The following is a 22434-nucleotide window of genomic DNA, read 5'->3' as shown; positions in this document are numbered from 1 at the left end:
TTCATCCAGGACACCTTTGTCCAAGAGCAGTGATCTCGGCCAAAGGAGGCCTAACACACTACTGTGGACTTGGTCATAATATTTTGGTTCATAAGTAAGTGTATTTGGATTTATGAACATGTTTTTCTCCTTTTTACTGTTTCTTACTAAAATCCAAACGGACTTCCAATGCACAAAAGTTCAACCTCCGTTTGACTACTTTTCATTGAATACTTCACCTTCATCTGTTGAAGAATGAAATATTCTCACGGTCTAAACATTAGCTCGATCATCGCTTCATTAACAGCGGTGTAAAATAAATACAAGGAAGAGCTAGCACATCGTTCGGTACCTACTTAAAGTGCAGGAAGAGCGTTGGCCAGTTTTGAACAGACAAGGAGCGTGTTCTAATTGGCAGGTTATTCGGTTTCCCCTTATCAGGCGCGTGCAATTGGATGACACTTCCCGGCCACGCACAAAACAGACTTGTGCATCGTTCCGCTGACGACCAAAATCCAAAAAAAAAAAAAAAAGACTTTAATGATCTAAGAATCCGTTCCTGCTTCACAAGAAGTTACAGAAGCCGTGAAAAGCCCCCGCACAACAGCAGAACGTCGTAACGTGTCTAGCGAAAGTAAGACTTATCGCTTAAAGACCAATTACTTTCCCTGCCGTAGCAAACAGAGAATGAACAAAAAAAAAATTGCTCGGCAGTTGACGGAGCTCTCTTGGATAATACAAGGAAGTCGGGTTTGTTGATTAAAGTGGGCAAGACTTACATCACGTCACAAGTACCGTACCAACCATGCTTAATGAACGAAGGAACGAAGCATGCAAGATAACGTGGAATTAAATTACAGCATTATATTAAAACTAAGAAGATGAAAAAAAAAAAGAAGTTGGTAGTTCGTTATTTATTATTTTGAAATAAAATTGACAGAAAGAAGATGAATAGGAAATGTTAAGAGTTCGTGACCATAACCCCCCCCCCCAGTGTCGTTTTGTTATAATTCTGGAATAAATTATATTATGTTGTTGAAACCAATTTGTTTTGTGCAACACGTTTAACATGAATATATTGTTGATCAAAATTCGTTCAACTAATGCGATTTTATTGTCTGCATTTTAACAGATGAGGTTAAAAATCTTAATTAGTTGACTCATCTGAAACTAACATTGAAATGGATCAATACATTTTTCGTACAGCTGCTATTCGAAATACAACACTGAATTCTTCCAACCACAATGATTCTATGATAGCATGCGAATAGGCAGAGGTTATAATTTTAGTTTAATCCTTTATCCAAGTGTAAGGAAACAAATGATTGCACCTGAAGTATCTTCAGGACCGAGGTCGTGGTAAAGGTAGACCAAGCTCTCATCACTCCGTCTTAATATCTCCCATAATGCAAAGCACATTTCCTTGTAGACATATATAGTGCTATGCATTAAGGGAAGGGCTACTACCCAGACCGGTTTCGATCTTTATTGAGGTCTCGTCAGTGGGAGCCAGACCCAGAGGTGGTGATACTAAGGTGGAAGCAATGGAGAAGTCATATTTACATATAAGAGTTGCCAAAAGGTGTCTCACCTTATTATTAAATTACTCTGGATTTAGAGAAAGATGTTGGAAGTTTTTTACCTAATTATAGGAATTTATAGTAAGGTGAGACACCTTTTGACAATATCTTTCTCTAAAAGGAGGTTAGTTTTTCCTTGTTGAAACCAAAACTGCGATATATGCGCAATATTAATGAACAATTGGATTAAAAAATTTAAATAAGAACCAACCAGTCCGAAACAGCTGTCAGGCCAGTGAAACCTTATCAAAATGGACTAATAAAAGGCGAATATATAGTCGCGTCGGCAACGCCTATGTCTTTTAAGTAGTCCACACTAAGGTAACTCGGGGATGCCGTGGAATGTATTTCAGTAAGCTATCTGGTCAACATATTTTTACGAAACTTTCATAGTTTCTACATTTGGTTTTGAAATAATGCTGGATGTAGTATCCATTTTACTTAAGTAATTTTGCATCGCCGAAATGAAGCCTTTTGACTCTTTGTTTTAGTAAGAAATATCTAACCAGATAATTGGCATTGTCATAAGTAGAAAAATGATGACAGTAAAAGTCAAAGAAAGTTGGAAAAAGAGAAGAACGAAATGAAACCATCTCTAAGTGATAAACCACATATTTAGAGAGAAAGAGAGAGTGAGAAAGAGTGATTACCTTATTCAGAGACAAAAAAAAGGATTATTTTCTATTATATTGCATTTTCGTCGAGAGAAAGAGTGGTGCAGTGAAAGATGAAGAGACAAGAGGCAGCGGAAGGACCGACCAAAACGCTTACATAAAGGCTGAGAAAGCGGCGCGAGAATATTAGTGCGTTGTTTGGATCATTCACCGAGAAAGGATGGCGTACGTAATAACGCGGGTAATAAGCTCCTTCCGCGCAATCAATACTCCGTGACCCGGCAGGTTTTCTAAGGATTCTTCTCCTTCATTACCTGCTATAAAGCTGCACGAGGAAGGGCTATTCACGCCAAACTCGGCAAGTTTCACGACCCCAGATATTAAAGAGTGGGGGGGGGGGCGCCGTAGAAGTGCGTGCGAATAGGGGTGGGTTGAACATATTTAGCGCCACTATTAAGTAGTTCGTTAGAGGGGGAGGGGGAAGCCATCCCTTCTCTACCCGTAAAACTAAACCTGTGGAACACAAAATGACATTTTTGCATCTCTTATGATGCAAAGATGAACTTCAGCAGTTGCTTAACTCCAATTTCGTTTTTGTTTTTTAAATTTTACTACGCACTTAGTTTGAGTAGAGAAATTAACTCTACTCTCTCCACTAGTTGTAGAGTTGTACACCAAAGCGCCATCTTTTCATTATAGCACTCTCTTGCGGGTATTTCCTACAATGCTATCTCACTTCATTACCCGTATTATGCTAGGTGACCTTCGTCTCCAGTTGTTAGTAAATAGCAGTATGAAGATTAACATAGCGAAGGCGAAAATGCTGATCCCTCCGGAAAAGTTCACCCTCCCTACGTCTATTATTTTCCGAACGTCAAAATGATATGTTTATTTATTTATTCAGTTAGAAATTGATCTATTGTACATTCTATATTAGGAAGGCTGAGTTGTCAAAAACAATTATTTTATAAAGGAATATAGAATAATGCATACTATCAGTTATAGATTAGTATCACGTAATAATTAACATATCATTACAATAAACTTCATTTAAAACCTAATAGATTTATTTGTGATCGAATAGCGCATATCAAGGCAAACAATGATGTTTGTATAGAGCAGACGACAACTGTCAGCAAACAATGATGTTCATTTAAAGTACTGTATTCCAACAATTGCGGTTAGCAATAATGTTCATTTCAGTATGCTCAACAATGCTGTTCATTTCAGTATGCTCAACAATGCTGTTCATTTCAGTATGCTCAGTTTATTTCAGTATACTCAACATGTTCATTTCAGTATATTTAGTAATGTTCATTTCAGTATGCTAAATATTGTTTATTTCAGTAACTGCAAACAGCTAACGCACTGTTTTCATGTTTTAAAGTAATTTCAACTGCTTCATGCTTAGGATAATGTGTTGGTTTCTCAGCTTTACATTTACACCGAAATGAAGACTCGTATCAATTCGAAAACTAAGTTATAAATGGTAGTTTTATTTCAGATTCGAGTCCATTAATCATCCGAGAACGTATTTATTACAGCTGTTTCCATGCCGCTTCGTGCATAAACCTATTAAGACTCATTTCCGAAGGACTCACCAAATCGGAGAAGTGAGAAAGTTTAATTACATTACAGTTCTAATTTCATTCCGACAACAACCCTGTCGCTTTCCGTCCGTGATGGCCTATCCTACCCCCTTTCAAGGTTTTGATTAATGAGTGTTCACATCAAGATGAGATTATTTGAACAAATCATTTCCTGAAACAATCGAATCGCACCAAGATGGATCGTTTCTTATCTGCCGGAGAAGCTTGTAAATAGCTTAAATATCGATGTTGTAAGAGGCGAGGGTTTGAAAGATGAATCTTGACCCCCCCCCTTGCTCATCTCTACCCGATTCTTTTTATATTTCTGATATGTTTAAGTAGAGAAACTATATCCCTTAATAAAGATAATTGGGGGGGGGATGAATGTAATTTCGTTTGAGGGATGAATCATTATAATTATGGGGAAAACCTGGGTTCAGTTCCGATGATTGAGTCGAGTTTTAATTGCCGATGATCCCATAAATGATGATGGGAAGTATTAAAGTACACTGCTGAACTGCATTATGTTGGTCAGTGCTGTACGTACCTACTTTATAATTCTGGATATTTCCACTTAATTATATTTTTTTTATTGATCTCTCAACTATTTACATATATACAATGATCATCTTGAGTAATATTCAGTATATTATTTAAAAGGTTCAGTACTAAGTGCTACATATAATGAGATTTCAATAATAATGACGATAATATAGTTTTGCCATCTTTTAAAATAACAATCACAGTAATAATTTACAATTATATTGTTCAGAGTTACTATTTACACATATGCAATCAAAATATTATATTTCCTAATTCTCAAACATACAATGTAAACTCATTTTTAATAATAAGAATAATGTATTACATTTTTTTTTCATGTAACAGTGTAATATTATATTAATGATATTATCACATAACAATCAGTATCTTCAGTATCTTCTTTATTGTTATATACTTTACTGACTATTTTGTTACATAATCTGCATTCTTTCATTATAAGCATTACGTGTAGATGAGTGAGGCGAGTTAATCCCACCTACTTCGGTTAGGTTAGATGTTAGGTTAGCTTTTATGAAGAGAGTGAGATTTAGCCTTCCCTATTTATGTTGTTGTTACTGTTTATGCATGGGGTGTAGGCATTGGATGCTAGTGATTTGTGACGTGTATATTAGTGTTAATGGTATTTTTTCCAGAGTTCGTGTTTTAATGTTCTGTAGTTATCTGTGTTTTAAATTTCTTGATAGGTTGCATGGGTATCTTATGTGATCTCACAAAGCAACCGTATGAGTTGTTGAAGGGTGTAGGGATGTAGAGAGTTGTTGCAGGTCGCGTTATACGATATGCGTCTCTGTTGTTTCGATAGGTGATGTTGAAGTAATTCCTTGTTAATATCATGTAGTGTTTCAGATTTTTAATGCTCAGGATTCTGTATGTCGCCATGTTCTGGTCGGATATTGGTTGTTGCGTGTAAGGTGTCCAAATCACTGTTGACACAATTTTCCTGTGTAATATTTTTAATTTTGTTAGGTGACTGTTTGATGTGTTTGCATAGACTGTTATACCGTATCTGAGTTTGATAATAATAATAATAATAATAATAATAATAATAATAATAATAATTTTTTTTTAAACATTTTATTATGTTTCAGTATAAATTACATACAATAATAATATTTACAATATTTACAATAAGGTTTATACAGAATTTTTGAATTTAGAATATAATAATAATAATAATAATAATTTTTTTTATTTTTATTTTTTATTTTTTATAAACGACTTATTTGTTTTTACAATGAAAATGATAAGGTTTACGATCACACAGAGTATCTGCACACACACAATGAAAAACATATTATCTTTTCTGTACAGTACGAAAATTCGATATACAAAATGCAGAGTACATTTTATAAATATGAATATATATTTTTTTAAACTAGCTAAATATGGATTGGCACCAATGTGCACACAATTCACGATACAATGCAGTAATGCAGCATACACACAATTCAATAATAATAATAATTTTTTTTTTTTCTTTTACATTTTATTATGTCTCAGTATAAGTTACATACAATAATAATATTTACAGTATTTACAATAAGGATTATACAGAATTTTTTTTTTTTTTTTTTTTTTTTTTATGTCTCAGATGAATTGCATACATAGTTGCTGTAGTAATTATATGTATATAATATTTATAACGCATTACAAGTGTGTATAACAGATACTTGCAAGTTAGTAATTTTCTTCCTCGAAGCTTAGCAGAGCTTATCTGAGGAAGATAATAGATGACAGAGGGTGGTGGTTTCATGGTTGTGTTCCTATAGTGGTCACAAGCCAGGTGTTGATTTTACTGTTTGTTGGTACGTGCTTGAAAGACTTTGTCTGCTATTACAGTTTAACTTTTTTTTTTTTTGTGCAAATAGGGTTGGATTTAGACATGGTGTGTTTGTTTCTTTGTGTTCTTGTAGTGGTAGTTTTTTGAGAGGGGGGGTTGTCGTATGGTTTGTGTGCGTGTATGTGGTGGGGGAGAGAGAAACAGGAATTGCTCTAATTTTCATTCTCGCTATAATATTTATATAGTGCCTGTTTCAGCTCTCTGTATGTTCCTAGGTTTCTGTTGTCGAACGGCAGTTTGTTTATCATGTCAGGTACGTAGAAGTTTCGGGTGGCTTTGCCGTCCTGATTGTTGTACTTATATGTTATGTAGTTTGTTGACTGTGGTCTTGTTATTTGATATGTTGTTCTGGTTACTCTATATGTTGGGCTGTAGTAGTGTTTTAACATGACTGTGTAGTGGCGTAAGTGTTTCACCTTAAATATTTTGTGTTTTGTCCATGCTTCCTGCATAAGAGTGGGTTGTTCCCAGAATATCAGTTTTATCATTTTATCTTGCAACCATTGTAGCCTGTTAAGTCTGTAGTCTGCGCAGAATGCGAATGATGTGATTGCATATCTTAAAATGTTTTCACATAATGCTTTATAGATTAGTATTTTTATGTGGGTTGGGGCAATGTCTTTTAATCTGTATAGTTTGCTTGCTATTATCCTAAGCTTGGTATGTAGGTTGTATGGCTATTCCAACTTTGATCTGCATCGAAGCGAAGTCCAAGGTAGCGTGTTGTTTTCACCTGTGTGATGGTTGTGATTTTAGGTTCTGCACTTTGTGTATAGGAGGATGAATGTTTGATAGTGAGATATTTAGTTTCTATGGGCAGGGTTTGGGGATTTTTGAATATCATTAGCTTTGTTTTTCCAGGGTTTATATATATGCCGTTTTCGGTTAACCAGTTAGTGATTTGATTGATGTCGTGTTGCATATTTTTGTAAGCGATTTTTGCAGTGTTGTGAATGGATACTATGGCAGTGTCGTCTGCATACTGGAAGATTTTACTTTTTAGGGGGAGTTGGCTTATGTCGTGTGTGTATATGTTAAATAGAATGGGAGATAGGACAGCTCCTTGCGGTACTCCACAGGTTACATGTACCTCTTTGTTGTGTGCTGATCCTATACGTGTGATGTGCTTTCTGTATGCTTTAAACCACTGGAGTAGACGACCTCCAATTCCGATATGGGAAAGTTTCGTTAACAAGGTTTTATGTGTTAGTGTGTCAAATGCTTTTGTTAGGTCAATGAATACCACTAATGTTATTCTGTTTTTATCCAATGCAGCGTTTATTAGATCTGTGAAATCTTCCAGGAGTGTTGCTGTTCCTTTATTTTTTTGAAAGCCATATTGTGTTTTGGGTATGATTTGAAATTTTTCAACGTATGTGGAGAGTTTCTGATGTACAATGCGCTCCATGATTTGGTTGATTACAGGCAGCGTGGCGATAGGTCTGTAATTACTTATTATGTTTCTTTTTCCCTGTTTGTGTATGGGTGTGATTAGTGCAGTCTTCAGTGTTTCAGGTATGTGTCCCATTTCGAAGATTTTATTTAACAGTTTTTGTATAACTGGAAGTAGGTCGGTTGAGTGTTTCTTGATGTCTTTTGGTCTGATTCCGTCTATCCCCGGTCCTTTGTTAGGATTAATTTGTTGAATTGCCAGTGATAGTTCTTCTTTTGTTACTGTGGGGAACCACATCGACTGGGTTGCTCGTGGACCTAGTGGAGAATGTTCGTATGTGTGAGGAAAGGTTGTTTCTTGTAGCTTTTGGACAGAGTTCACGAAGTGCTGATTAAAGTTGTTTGCCAACTGTTTAAGGGATTTGGGGTCGCAGGCAAAGCTGTGTTTTATTGTTTCTGTGGCAGTGGTTCTGTGTATATTGTCCAGCATTTCATTAATCAGGTGCCAGGTTTCCTTTATGTCATTCTGTGCTGTTGTTAATTTGTTGCTGTAATAGTTTCTTTTTGCCGTTCGAATCTGGGTTGTTAGGAGATTCCGTTTTCTTTTGTATTCAGCTTTTAAAGCGATATTGTTCGGTGACTTCTTAAGTTGTTTCCATAGGGCATCTTTTCTTTGTATGTCTGTTAGTATGTTGTCTGTTATCCATGGATTTTGTTTCGTTTGGGGGCGTATTTTTATTTTTGTTAATGCTTTGTTGTATATTTTGTTAAATGCAAGTTTAAGATTATTATATACAGCTTCAGCAGAGTCTAAAGATGCTATCTGCATCCAGTCTGTTTTTCTGATTTCATCGTTCACTATTGCTTCGTTTACAATGCTATGATACTGTTTTGTAGTCTCAGTGATTTTTATGGGTTCTGGTTCAGTGTGTAACTGCAATGCTGTGAAATAATGGTCTGCTAGTTTGCATGTTATGACGCTGCTGTGCGGCTGTTTGGAGGGGCTCTTATATTTATATGATCAATGCAGGTTGAGGTTGTTGTGTTTCCGATTATCTCTTCTCTTGTATGCGACTGTATGGATGGGGTTATGTTATATGCCGATAATAGGTCTAGGTATTGTTCTGTGTTGTTATTTATGTTCCTAATGTTTATATTAATGTCTCCTATTATTATCAAGTATTTTGAGGTGCCTACTTTCGTGGCTGAAAGCCATCTGTTTAGTTCTTCTAGGAATTTTGTGGTGCTTAAGTTGGGTGGTCTGTATATTGCGTTTAATATCAGGGAGTTTTCTTGTTTGATGTTTTTAATTTCGATGCACATGTTTTCTGCGTATTCTAATTTATAGTTTATTTCTGTTACTTCTAGTTTATGTTTGGTAAATATTATTATACCACCGCCTCGTTTTGTTTGTCTGCAGTGTTTGTGTTGTTGGAAGTGTGGCATTTGGTAGGAGGATGCCTCTTCGTTTGTCGTAGATACTTCAGTCAGTATTAAAATGTCTATTTCGTCTATATCTTCCTTCAGATAAGCTTGCAGGGTCAGCCAGTATTTTTGAATGCATCTGATGTTGATGTGGAGAATAGATAGTCCTTTTTTGGGGATTGTCAGTTGTTTCCATTCTGATATTGATTTCAGAATGTGGCAATTATCATGTTCCGGGGTGATTACGTCTGCTTGATGGTGTGCATTCATGCTGGTTTGGGTGCTGGTCCTTCTTTACGAGTTGTCAATATTCCTTTCAATGTGACAGCCTGTTGAGGTCATCTACGGATTTTATTTCGATTGGTTTTGAGTCTTGTGTCTTTCTAAGGAATATTTTGCTGTCTCTTATCCATATAAACTGGTAATTGTTTTCTGTTTTTACTTTCCTTGCTTGGTAGAATATTTTCTGATAGTGTGGAGTAAGGTATTCAGACAAGTATATTGGGGTGTTGTCGTGGTCTCCTTTCAGATCCTTTACTACTGGATTTTTAATCCTGCTAGCTTTTATAAGTGTAGTTTTTGTTAGGCTGTTGGTGAGTCGCACTACGACGGGAGAAGGACGGGTATTATTTTCTCTTTTCCTTTTTTGTGGTAACCGATGCACTGACTGGATGTCTCTTGGTTCAATGGGGGAGCCGATTTTTTGGCTTAGTTGTATTACAGTGTCTCTTAGAGGTTCCGTAGCTATTTCTGGGAGACCATTTATGAGGAGGTCATTTTTGTGCTGCTGTTGGTTTGAGAGCTCGTACTGTTGCTTTAGAGAGTTTAGTTCTTGCTGTAGGTCCGTTGTCTCATTAATTAAATTATGCTGTCTTTCAGTTAGCTCTTTGACGCAGTTTTTAATTTCTCTAACGGTCTGTAACATATCTTCTATCGAGTTATTATTAAATTTAATAAATGCTTCGTATTGATTAAATTTTTTTGTAATTTGTGCGGTATGTTTTTGAAATAGTTCTCCAACAAAATCGATTAAACAGTCTTTTAGGTTTTGTAATCTATTTTCAAGTAATGCATTTAAAGATGGCTCACCTGGGTTTCCGTTGTTGTTTTCTTTGTTTTTAATTCCCTCTGTTGTTGATAGCTGTTTACTGCCTGTGGTTGTTTTCTGCGTTGGCTGTTTTCCGCCTGCTGTCGAAGGCGACGTTCCTTTGTTATCTCTGCAATGGGGACACTTCCACTCGTCACGATTCTTGTTTGATTTTCGCTGCCAGGTAGTCTCGGACAGTCCTGAACATAAAAAATGCATGTTTCTTTGGCAGTTCCTACATGTTACGTGGTTTTTTCCCCCGTGAGGTCTTCTTGGCATTTGTAGCACTTCATACTTCTTGTTTGACGATCTTGCTGTATTTTCTAATATGGCGTCCTCCTTTGTTCTCTTCTCGCGTAGTTGACCAACGTATACTTCGAACTTTGAATACTTATATTTTACTTATTACTTAACAGATACTTACAGTTTTTACATCTATATGTTCGTCCTGAAGAACGGAGTTCACTGATGTACTTTAAGTTTTAATTCACAAGAAAAGATCTACTTTGCAACTTAAAATATGGGAGCATCGAAATAGCGTGCTTGCGACTGCTTGCTGCTAAAGCGCCCTCTCTTTAATAATAATAATAATAATAATAATAATAATAATAATAATAATAATAATAAATGTTTGAACATTATAGCATCGCTTCCTTATATGAATGGAAGTCTTCTTAGTTCGGTCAGTAACGACGATAATATTTCTAAGAGCTTTTCAACTGAAGATGAGTTAACCGATCCCAAGTTTTCCCTTCTGTAAACTTGTTTTTTTTACGTTCAAAACAGATAAACCGATCAGAAGAACATACGCAGTTAACAGACATAATACACTGACTTCATCGCCATATTTGCTTCGGTCATAATTGAAGAAAAAAAATAATAACGTACTCCATCACCAGCAATTGAAATTTCTATAAACATCTGATGTAGCTTAACTGCATTAATATTTATTAGCCCATACCCCCTTGAGTTGGCATTTAACAGAGAAACTGTTGGCACTCTTGCAGGGTCGTTATTCAACAGTCCTGTAATAACAATGCAGCGCGGAAGCCAACCGTATTGTGTTTCCACATAATCTCTAAGATCCATTAAAACACCCACTAATGACAGGAAAGAGCATATTATCCTACTTCTATGTCGTGTAATCCTATTCTTTAAAACCCGGATGTATCTAACTGATAAATAGTTTTTGCATTTTACAATAAAGAATAGCCCCTCTAATCCATACGGAAAGAAATGAAGAAATAATGCAAAATTGTTCATAAATAAAGTTCTTGGAAACAACTGACGGAGCATAAAGTGCATTTAATTCCGAGGATAAGGCAGCCAAGTGCTCGGATGAAATATTTTTTCCCATTCGTCGCTCGGCATTTCCATTTCCAGCTCTTCTACAATAGATATGTCACATATAGCACAAGAGCTTATTGTAGGTTGAATTTTCTTACGTTAAATTACTTGCTGTGTCTATAGTTTTTCATTATTTCTCTCCCGTCTCTCGTTAATAATAGATAGTTTTCACTAGGGATGCTCATCTTGCGCGAGATGGAGTGAGAAACGGAGAAAGAGATAAATACTTTTTTTTTTGTTTCCATAACTTATTAAATGTGTCTATGGAACTGACAGGCTCCGAAGTGTTAGCTGAGATAAAAACGAATATCTCTTTAACCGGGCGATGGAATATTTCTTGGTATTAACAAAGCGCCAACGCTTTTGGCTGTTATTTCTATTTCTTTTTCTTGCGATTTTGTTATAACTAAGCTCTGTTGATGATAACGCTTTTAAACAGCAGAATATAACAATTAAAGTTGCTAAACTGTTATATAACAATTAAAATAATCAGCAACATACATGATAACATTTTTAACAGACGATTCTAACAATCAAAGTCGCTGCACCGTTGCTATAGCAACTAAAATAATCATCAATAGACATGCTAACATAAACTTGCCGAACAGTTGCTATAGCAACTAAAATACTCTGTAATAGATATGCTAGCATTGTAACAATCAAGCTTGCTGAACTGTTGCTATAGCAACTAAAATAATCACCAATAGACATGCTAACATTGTAACAAACGTGCCGAATAGTTGTTATGGCAACTAAAATACTCTGCAAGAGATATGCTAGCATTGTAACAATCAAACGTGCCGAACTGTTGCTATAGCAACTAAAATATTATACAATAGGCATGCTAGCCATTGTATCAATCAAACGTGCCGAACTGTTGCTATAGCAACTAAAATACTACTCTGCAATAGACATGCTAGCATTGTAACAATCAAGCTTGGCGAACTGTTGCTGTAGCAACTAAAATAATCACCAGTAGACATGTAAACATTGTAACAAACGTGCCGAATAGGTTGCTATAGCAACTAAAAATACTCTGCAAGAGATATGCTAGCATTGTAACAATCAAACTTGCCGAACAACTAAAATACTCTGCAATAGACATGCTAGCATTGTAACAATGAAGCTTGCCGAACTGTTGCTATAGCAACTAACAAATCACCAATAGACATGTTAACAAACTTGCCGAATAGTTACTATAGCAACTAAAATACCCTGCAAGAGACATGCTAGCATTGTAACAATCAAAACTTGCCGAACTGTTGCTATAGCAACTAAAATACTCTGCAATAGACATACTTGCATTGTAAAAATCAAACTTGCCGAACTGTTGCTATAACAATTAAAATAATCTGAAATATACACGCTAACATTTTAACATGTTTTAACCGATTGTAACAATCAGAACTGATGCTGCTACAATTAAAATAACATACAATCGACATCTTTCATTATATTCATTTTAAATGGTTACAGACATTGAAGTTTATGACGTAATAATAGAAGTGCAAGTTTTGTAAAATGTTCACTAGTCGAATTATATTAATAAAGCCAGCCGGGATATTGGGTACGTATTAATTACAGAGGAATATTTGTCAAAGCAAGTAGTTCGTTCGCCGACAAATTATTTCATTAATCACTATAATCATGAAGAGGCTGTTCTCTATGTGATAAATCACACGAAATATCATCCGGTGGCACATCGGTTTCCGATAAACGGACAGCACCAGAGAAAATATGATGAATATATTGATGTAGATACCGGGTTGAAGGGGAATGCAAATCTAAAGATATTTTCAGCGCTGGTGTTCGTGTAAATTAAGTGAAAGGAGAATATTTTTGGGCTTGAATAAAGTATCTGATATTGACAGAAGGCTTAGTTCCTCCTTGCACTTTATTGGTGCAAGTGGCTTGTAATTAATCAGCGGTGATAATACTTTGAGGGTTATCAAACTTCTCTTTAAGGCCTTTGTTTTATAAGAACTGCCTTAAATCGATCAAAGAAGAACGTATGGGGAGAAAGAGATGACAACCTAATAACAATGCCTTGTCTGTTGTTACTGTTAGGCTGTGCTTAAATAAGAAAAAAGTTGGTTAAAACAATAATTTTCCGATTTTTTTAAACTATACTCTACTAGCGTTTTAGTATTGATTATTTCTACTATTGAACTATTCGAAAATAATGGTGATGTCACAGATGAAATGGCATATCTCGTGCTTTGAACTGAAAGCCTAACAATACATCACGTTCTGTACGTTTCAGTATATTAAACAATGTAGTTTTAAATAAAGATCGTCTGTTTATTTAATTACAGAAATGGAATAATGATGACGTCATAGATGAAATGCCAAATGCTACAAAATGGAAGCTTAACAATGCAACCTACTCTGCACGTTTCGATATATTAAACATTGTAGTTTTAAACAAAGAGCGTCAATTCATTTAATTAAATATTTATTTAGTGAAATCCGTGCAGATTTCATCGAATGTTATTTACGAATACTAGTGTTTAATACTAATTATTTCTTTTGTTGAGCTTCTGGGAAACTCATGACGTCACAGATGCAATGGATGCTTAACAATGCAGTATGTTTTGTATGTTTCAGTAAAGTAAACAATGTATTTTTAAACAAAAATCGTCTGCTTCTTTAAATATAGAAATATTTATTTCTATATCATCAATTTTTATGTCTATTTCATCCATTCAAATTTCAGGTAGTTTTAATACTGGTTATTTATTTTATTAAAAATAAATAACCAGTATTTATTTTTAATAAATACTGGTTATTTATTAAAAATAAATTTATTTATTACTCAGAAACAATGATGTCATAGATGAAACATCAAATCTCGTGCTGTGCCATTTCAGTATATTAAACAATGTATTTTTAAAGAACGATCGTCTGCTTATTTAATTACAGAAATATTTATTTATTTATTGTCGTGATTTCTAGTGATAGAAACAAATCTTCGGTGTCCATATTGATCATAGTGACACTCAGTAGAAAACTAAATAAAAAAAATGGAAGTAAATTAGAGCAAAACGTCACGCTTAGATTACCAAAAGAGGTTGTCTAATAGAACACGTTTATTCTGCTTAGATAGCAGACGACCTTTACTGTTGCCGTAATTGAGGTAATATATTGCCAATCGTAGCAACAAGGGAAATTTCGGGAGCGGAAAGCAACACACGAGCTAATCGAAGTCATCACGAGTCAAGGCGGTATTCCGTATTGCTTTTAAAAGGAAAATGAGAACTCGTTTAAATGTTAATGTTACGGGAGAAGTTGAAAATGCAAATTTGAACTGAAGGAATTTATTTGAAAGAACTTTTGCGAGTTCTTTACCGAATTGTTAACACACCGTTACTTAAAACACTATTGTTTAACAATGCTATTGTTTAACAACTGTTGAACACGAATACTATTGTTGAATAGAATAACCTACGGTATTTCCTCGAGTCATTACGATAGATAATTTTCAGGTAGTAAATGGAACTAATGAATAGAAGAGATAACTGGAATCCGCTTCTATGAAGGTATTCGAAGTAAAGCAGTCCTAACTTCCTCTCATTTCAATTGCAGCTCATTATTTTGAGGGTTTGTCAATTGATTTGTCCGTAGAAAGATAAGGAACAATCACTTTGTCCATATAGAAAGAATTTTAGAAAATAATCTCTTCTATCTATTTTACAAATTAATATTTAGTCGAAAATAAATATAACACCATAAAAAGGATTAAAAGGTTGATCTGAAGGGTTCCCTATTAATTCGGAAAGGTATTCATATATACCTTGCGTAGAACACAATAAATAAATATACCTTGCGTAGAACACACGCAATTATTATTAATTGCGTGTGTTCTACGGCTGGTTTGTGTCTATTTCTGAATGAAAAGACCGTTTCACATCCTTATGAAAATAGCTAGAAAAGTCCTTATACAAATCTTTGCATCCTGGATGGAATTCTAACCTCTTGCCAAAGAGTGGATGAATCGATGTCTTTCCGACGTAGGCGAGAGTTCACAGAAAGTGTGTGATGTCATGAATGGTTTCTGTCGGTAATGATGTATCATTTTATTTACTTCTAGTTTCATAAGGCTGTTTAAAATCAGGGTCATGATATACATTATTTGCACTGAAGTGAACATAAAGAATATTACTGACGACATATTAACGATGATGCGAAGATAGGCAGGGCAATCAGAGATGCTACTTTGTAATTCAGAGATGTAATTCAGCAATTACAAAATTATTTGAATACGCGGGAAATTTGGGCAAACGAAAATGGCCCCAAAATACACCAAGATCCCTTGCCTCTTCAGTTTAATGTTAGGTAAAGTTATGCACTTCGGCGTGATTAGAGTTCCAGCGGCATATTATGTTAGCGGGGTTATGCTACAAGAAACTGAAGAGGCAAGGGATCTTGGTGCATTGGTGGATAAGAATTTAAAGTGCAAAGGTCACACAGCAAAAGTTGCAAATGTCAGAGGATAATTGTGATGTTGAAGCGAACCTTGACATGTAAGGTTAAGGAGGTCATTTTGCTTCCTTATAAGGCCTTGAAAAGACCACAACTGGATTACTATGCGCAGATTTGGTCTCCCGGATTTCAAGGGGATAAAAAGAAAGGGTGAAAAGAAGAGTTACAAAGATTATATCCTGATTATGGGATTTAGATTATGAGGACAGATTGCGAGTATGTGGATTGCAGACTCTGGTTAACAGGAGAAAGTGGGGGTGATATGATAGAGGTCTATAAACCTTTGAATGGGTGTTATAGGATAGCGTCTGATGAAATGTTTCTTTATATGGAAGGTGGGGAAAGAACACGGGGGAATCCATGAAAGTTTGTTCACAATCAAGGAAGGGGTAAGAGCTAGGTTTTTCTCTCACAGAGCAGTGAGTGAGTGGAATAGTTTGCCTTTAGGGGGGGGGGTGAGTGCACCCAGTATAAATGAATTTAAGGGACGGTATGGCAGCTGATTTGGGTGATTATAACCACCCTGGATGAGTCCTTGACTCCTAGGAGGTGTCAGGTAATAATAATAATAATAATATTATTATTATTATTAACTTAATATATTCGAAATGTACATAAAATTATACCCAAAACAAGCTCGTGTAAAACAATTTCAGCTTGGAATATCATATCAAGTAAACAGTCAAGATATAATTTATTTTTTAAAAATCATTTTTGACTAAAATGCTTCCATTGACAAAATTAGCTAAATCTATAGCCTTGGTTCAATTATCATTATTTTTCAAATGTTTACGGACTAAGTTTTAAAAGAATTTTTTTTACTACATGTGAACATCGAGAATTTTTTTTTTTTTTCATATTGTACAGGCTTTATATCGAGACTTGGTATTTTAATAAAATATCTTATAACCCTATTTTACGATGAATGTTTTTGCATACCATAATATTCCTTCTTAGGATGCTCAGCCACATGTAAAATCCACCGCATTTCTAAATTCTTTAACAGCAAATAAATCCTCCTTCCAAACACCTTTTCTGAACTGTTGGTACTGCACGATATCTAAAGTGCCCTTATAATAAATTTAAGTTATTGTTCTCCTGCAGTTCCCTAAGGCACAAAACAAACTTCTAAGTGAAACATCACCGGCTTTGTGTATCCACAAAATAGGAATGGAAGCTTGGTAAATAGCAACATTTAGCACATTTTCGAGCAAATGTACGAAGACATAGAATCGTCTGACCTATCAACAAACATGCAGATCACAGTCGTGTATCAAATGCAAAGGTCCATTTAAGAATATTGTCGTAATGCACGATTGTTCTAATATAGAAAACAACGCAAGAATCACTTAAGGAAAAGCCCATTTCGCATCTTCATGAGACCACTTTGTGTAACAGCAGGAGGCGCAATTTACAGCCAGACTTGTCATTTCGAAAGTATGTGGGATATTAAAGAACTCAGCACAGACTACGTTTTCTTTCTTAGAACCATAAAAAAAAACTTCCATTAGTATAGAAAACAAATGGAAGTGGTGCAGATGGGAAAAACAAAAGATGCTGGAGTTTTAGATGAGCAAATTGAACCGAAAAAAAAAAGTAATTTGGTGATTCATTTAGAATAGTGTAGATCATTATTTACGTACATGGCTTTAGTAAAACTGTTCGCAATCCATTTGGATGGAATGATATGCATAAAAGAAGTGACAGTCGTATATTATGGATAAAAGGAGATCTCATAAATTTGCATGTGTTGTGTTTTTATTCCTGAAACAAGGATGAACATGTCGTATGTTAGTCATCAGAAAGGAGTTTATTATATTGAATTACATCGTATTTGGTATACGCATGAGTAAGATTTATCGCATGTCTACGAGAGTTTATTGATGTTCTCTTGGCGTCCTTAGAATGAGTCGACTGACTAAGATGTTTCGAGGAGAAGATGGGATTGCCGAAGTGACAAATGTAGATCGGTTCTTTGGGGGAACATTTAAACATACTTCTGCTGTTGCCACATTAAGAATTGAAGTCAAGCAGGACTAACAGGATCGTAGCAGCACGGAAGACACATTAAGGGAAGAGAAAGCACCATTTTCAAGATAAACAGTGGTGTTAGCTAATGTCCCAATAGCAGGCAGAAGATCGTTCACTTCTCTCTCTCTCTCTCTCTCACTCAAACACATACACACAAAAGTCAACTGACTTGCAAATCTTACTCGAATTATAAGATTTAGGCGATACTAAATTTGGATAAGACTCGAGGACTATGAGAATTAATTCGCATTAAATAAAATGAAAAAAAATCAAGAGAATTTAACAAATCAGTTGCAATTTGAACACAAATATATTAAATTTCATATGTATATGTATATATTATATATATATATATATTATATTATTACTCTTCCATGGACTCTAGTATATATGCAGAGGACATCATACGTGAAGCATTGGATGAGCTCAGGACAGGAATTACGATAGCAGGTAGATTGATCAGTAATCTGAGGTACGCTGATGATACAGTACTCCTTTGTAATGACATGGAAGAACTAGGACTAGTTCTTGACAAAGTTAACAAGATCAGTAATAACAGAGGACTTCAACTCAATTCTAGCAAGACAAAGATCATGGTTCTCAAAGGAAAAACAAACAGAGAAGCTCTTGAGAAACAAATGTATCTTAATGGAGAAAGAATTGAGGAAGTCAGCAAGTTTGAGTACCTGGGATCCATTATTAATGTGAAGAATTGCTGTTCAGAAGATGCCAGAAAAAGGTTAGGAATGGCAACAGTCAGAGACCTGTCTAAAATCTGGAAGGATGGATCTATCTCCATGGGAACAAAGTTGAGGATTTTAGATGCAGTTGTTTTTCCAACAGCGACTTATGGATGCGAGACTTGGAACCTAAAAAAGTAAGATAAGAAACGGATATCTGCTTTTGAGATGTACGATATCCTCAGCGTACGATATCCTCAACAGAAGGCTGTTGAGGATATCGTACGCTGAAAGGCGTACAAATGAATGGGTGTTAGAAAAGATTAGTAGAACTTTAAGGCTCCTTAAGGATATTGACAGAAGAAAGTTAAAATATTTTGGACACATAGAAAGGATGGAAGGAGGACTTCTCAGAAGAGTAATAGAAGGTAAAGTTCCTGGAAAAAGAGGCAGGGGTAGACCATCAATGAGATGGATGGATGGCGTGTGTGGAGTGACTGATCTTCAGAGAGTTGAGGCTGCCAGAAGGGAGAACAACAGGACTACATGGCGAGGCCTAGTGTGGAACATCATCGAGCATCGGAGTGACCATACGGCATCTGTAGATGCCCAGTGAACACAGGCAGACATGGACTCAACCTTTATCATAACAATATTATAACAATATGTATCATTATCTAAAGTCCTAAAAAGGACTGGGAGTTGGACTGAGTCCTTGACTCTTTATCCCTTCATCTGAATGAAGAAAATCTGTGTGGATCGGGTGTTATTGAGCTAAAAGCTCTAGTCATGGCTGGGTAATGGGCAATAGCCGAGCCTCAGTTAAAGCTTCATTGGACTTCCAATGAAGTTTTATATGAAATATTTAAAAAGGTGTAAGCAGTATATTTAAAAGTTTATGAAATACTCTAAACAATTTAAAATATATCATTAAAATTATAAATAAGATATAAGATAAATTATTACTTCATAGGAAATATGAACTAAATTAAAATAATAGACGTTTTGAAATATGATGTGTGACATTTGTATTGCAACAGAAAATACACTGCTCAGAAAGAAGTCATCGAACACCATAGTGTGAGGAACAATAATCCAAAATCGAGGAATAGTCCAAAACTTGAATTTTGGACTATTCTTCCCTTGAACATGAAGTGCATACAGGAAGGTCCTGGACTGTTGTAGAACGGACATCCCTTGATCTCACCCGATGCTTCAGTTCATCCCATCGATGTTCGATAGGGTTGAGATGTTGAGATCAGAGCTCTGTGGAGGCCAGTCAAGTGAGGTGACGTTCATGTCCACATACCACGCAGTTATTACAGCAGCCTTATGACATGGTTAATTGTCTTGCTGAAAGAGACCATGGTGGGTTCCGTAGAAACGCCACAAAGTAGGAACCATTGCATTGTCTAGAACGTTGGGATACCTCTCGGAGTTCAATGTTCGTGGCACCACAGTGGTTCGAGGCCAAACCTAGAAAAACAAGACCAGAACTACGAATTTCGTAGATTTTTATTTTACTTTGCATTTTTTATTTTACATATTACCCTTCGTAATACCCTACAGTCACGTTCGGTGAGTGTAGTGGGTGGTCCACTACCAATAGCGCTTGCAGTGGACTCTCTGTGCTTTAATCTTAGTGTGGTATCACTGATTGTTGACCTGGGATGGTCCAGCTTGTCAACAGTTTGCCGAACAGATGAGTCTGCAACATGTCATCCTGTCACAACGCCTCTTTTGAACTCCGTCAATTTCTTTCTCGCCAGGACACAATTGCACTGACCTGTGGGTAGGGGTGGGGTATCCTATTGTTTCAATTTAAACACATGACTCGTTACATGGCACCGTAATGAATGGGACGGTTTACACATTAAGTTAATTTTATTATTTAATTTTCGTTTGTAAATAAAAAAACAAACAAACTCATTTCTCAAATACTTTCTTATTTTGTAAATATGGTATTGTCACCAGACAAAAAATGTAAGAAGGAAAAGGATATTAGATTCAAGAATGAAAGAAAGAGGAGACAGAGCTCGACCCACTTCACAATAACAGAGTGTTTGGTTATCGATTTGCGGGTAACTTTCTTTAAAACCAGTTTCGCTTTAATACGCAACACTGAAATGAATCGAACAAGCAATCCAGTCATGTCTAGGCTTTGGAAATAGTAAGAGAGAGAGAGAGAGAGAGAGAGAGAGAGATAATACTACGCAGTTTGTTGTACGTGAGAAGTCTACAGACGAGATATCATCGTGCAGTAATGATCATCACCCATTGCCTCTTTATTCACATCTTGTTCTGGCTATTGCCAAATAATATTGGGCTTTTTTGTACTGCACTGGAGCAGATGCAAGTCTCAAGTTATAAGCACACACACACACACACACCTCCGTGATACGATAGGGATAGATTTCACATTACTAGAAATGTTAACTTCGAGTTAATCACAGTTGCATTTTTTACGGTAATTCCATCTACGATTGTTTGCTCATCACCGTTGATGGGCAGAGAGAGATAGAAGGTAAAAACATGCTAAAATTAAACACTTTTTAATTTAATGACTTGTTGACGGTTGATGATATTCTTTAGAAAATACATGAGAAAAAAGACTTTATAAAAAAAGACCACAATAGGAGGAATGAAGAAATATTTTTATGTAAGTTTGGAATTTAGCTGTGAAGAGGTGTTGAAGAGGCACTGCACGCGTGTCAAAGAGTCGGGAGGTATCAACGACAATTATGAACATGGGGAAATATTCATAAAAATGCAAATAACAGATACCGAACGAGCCGTGCGAAAGAGACTGAAAGATGGATCATTAATTAGTCCTATTGTCTTCTTCCGTATTGTGTCAATTATTTTAGGTAGCTCTTAGGGTTACCACTCTAAATGTGAGAACAGTATTCAATAGTTGGATGGACTGGTGATTTTGTAAGGTTAGAATAATCCCAAGAAGAGTGATCTCATTTTGTCTACAGGGATTTGAATGTTGGTAAAAGTGACACGAAGAAAAGCGTTCTTTTTTTCTAGTAATGAAATAGGATTGAATTTTACTAGCATTCAAATTAACAAGTTTATCAACGCCTAGAGATCAGAGACGCTCGTCTACTCCTATACCCTATCGGTGACTGCGTACGATAAACTGTGCGTTCCGAAAGGATGCTCTGACCACCCCTGTTGTACTGAAGTGTAATTTGACTGGTTGTGACTCTCCTGATACTTTTCACAATTACTTCCATTTTTTTCTGATTTAGTGCATCAATGAACTGTTTCCGTCCACAGGACTACCCTTAACTTGAAGTTGTGGTTATTACACCACTCCTGGTACTCCGTAAACATTGTTGCGCGTGAAAAGCCCAGAAGAGTAGACACTCGTGACATACTGGCACCAGTACGTCTGGAACCAACAATCATACCACGCTCAAGGTTACTCAAGTTACGTCTTTATTCATTTCGATGCACCAGACACACCAAAAACGAACCGTAGGATGCCTGTTAATCTGATTACTATAGCAAACTGTAACCACGTGACTCATCGCCAGTGAAAACTGCAGAGATTCCACTAGTGATGTACCGAATATTTGAAAATATTTCAACACAGTACAACGTTGCAGTTCACCTGTCAATTCTGGAGCTATTTTAGGGTTCGTAACTTATTTCGTTTTAATGTCATTCCCACTCCGAAATGAAATTTCTGACTACGTCAAATGACCTCTCAAAAAATAACAATATTTCACACGAGTATACCAATCTGACACATTTCACTCTGAAGCATTTATCGCATCTACATTCTCCTTTGCTTCCTCAGGTGTTCGTGATAG

The sequence above is a fragment of the Typopeltis vanoorti genome, chromosome 11 (genome assembly GCF_054136105.1).
Source record: "Typopeltis vanoorti isolate ZY-2024b chromosome 11, IOZ_Tvanoo_1.0, whole genome shotgun sequence".
In the NCBI taxonomy this organism is placed as follows: domain Eukaryota; kingdom Metazoa; phylum Arthropoda; class Arachnida; order Uropygi; family Thelyphonidae; genus Typopeltis; species Typopeltis vanoorti.
Note: the sequence above shows the minus strand (reverse complement) of the source record.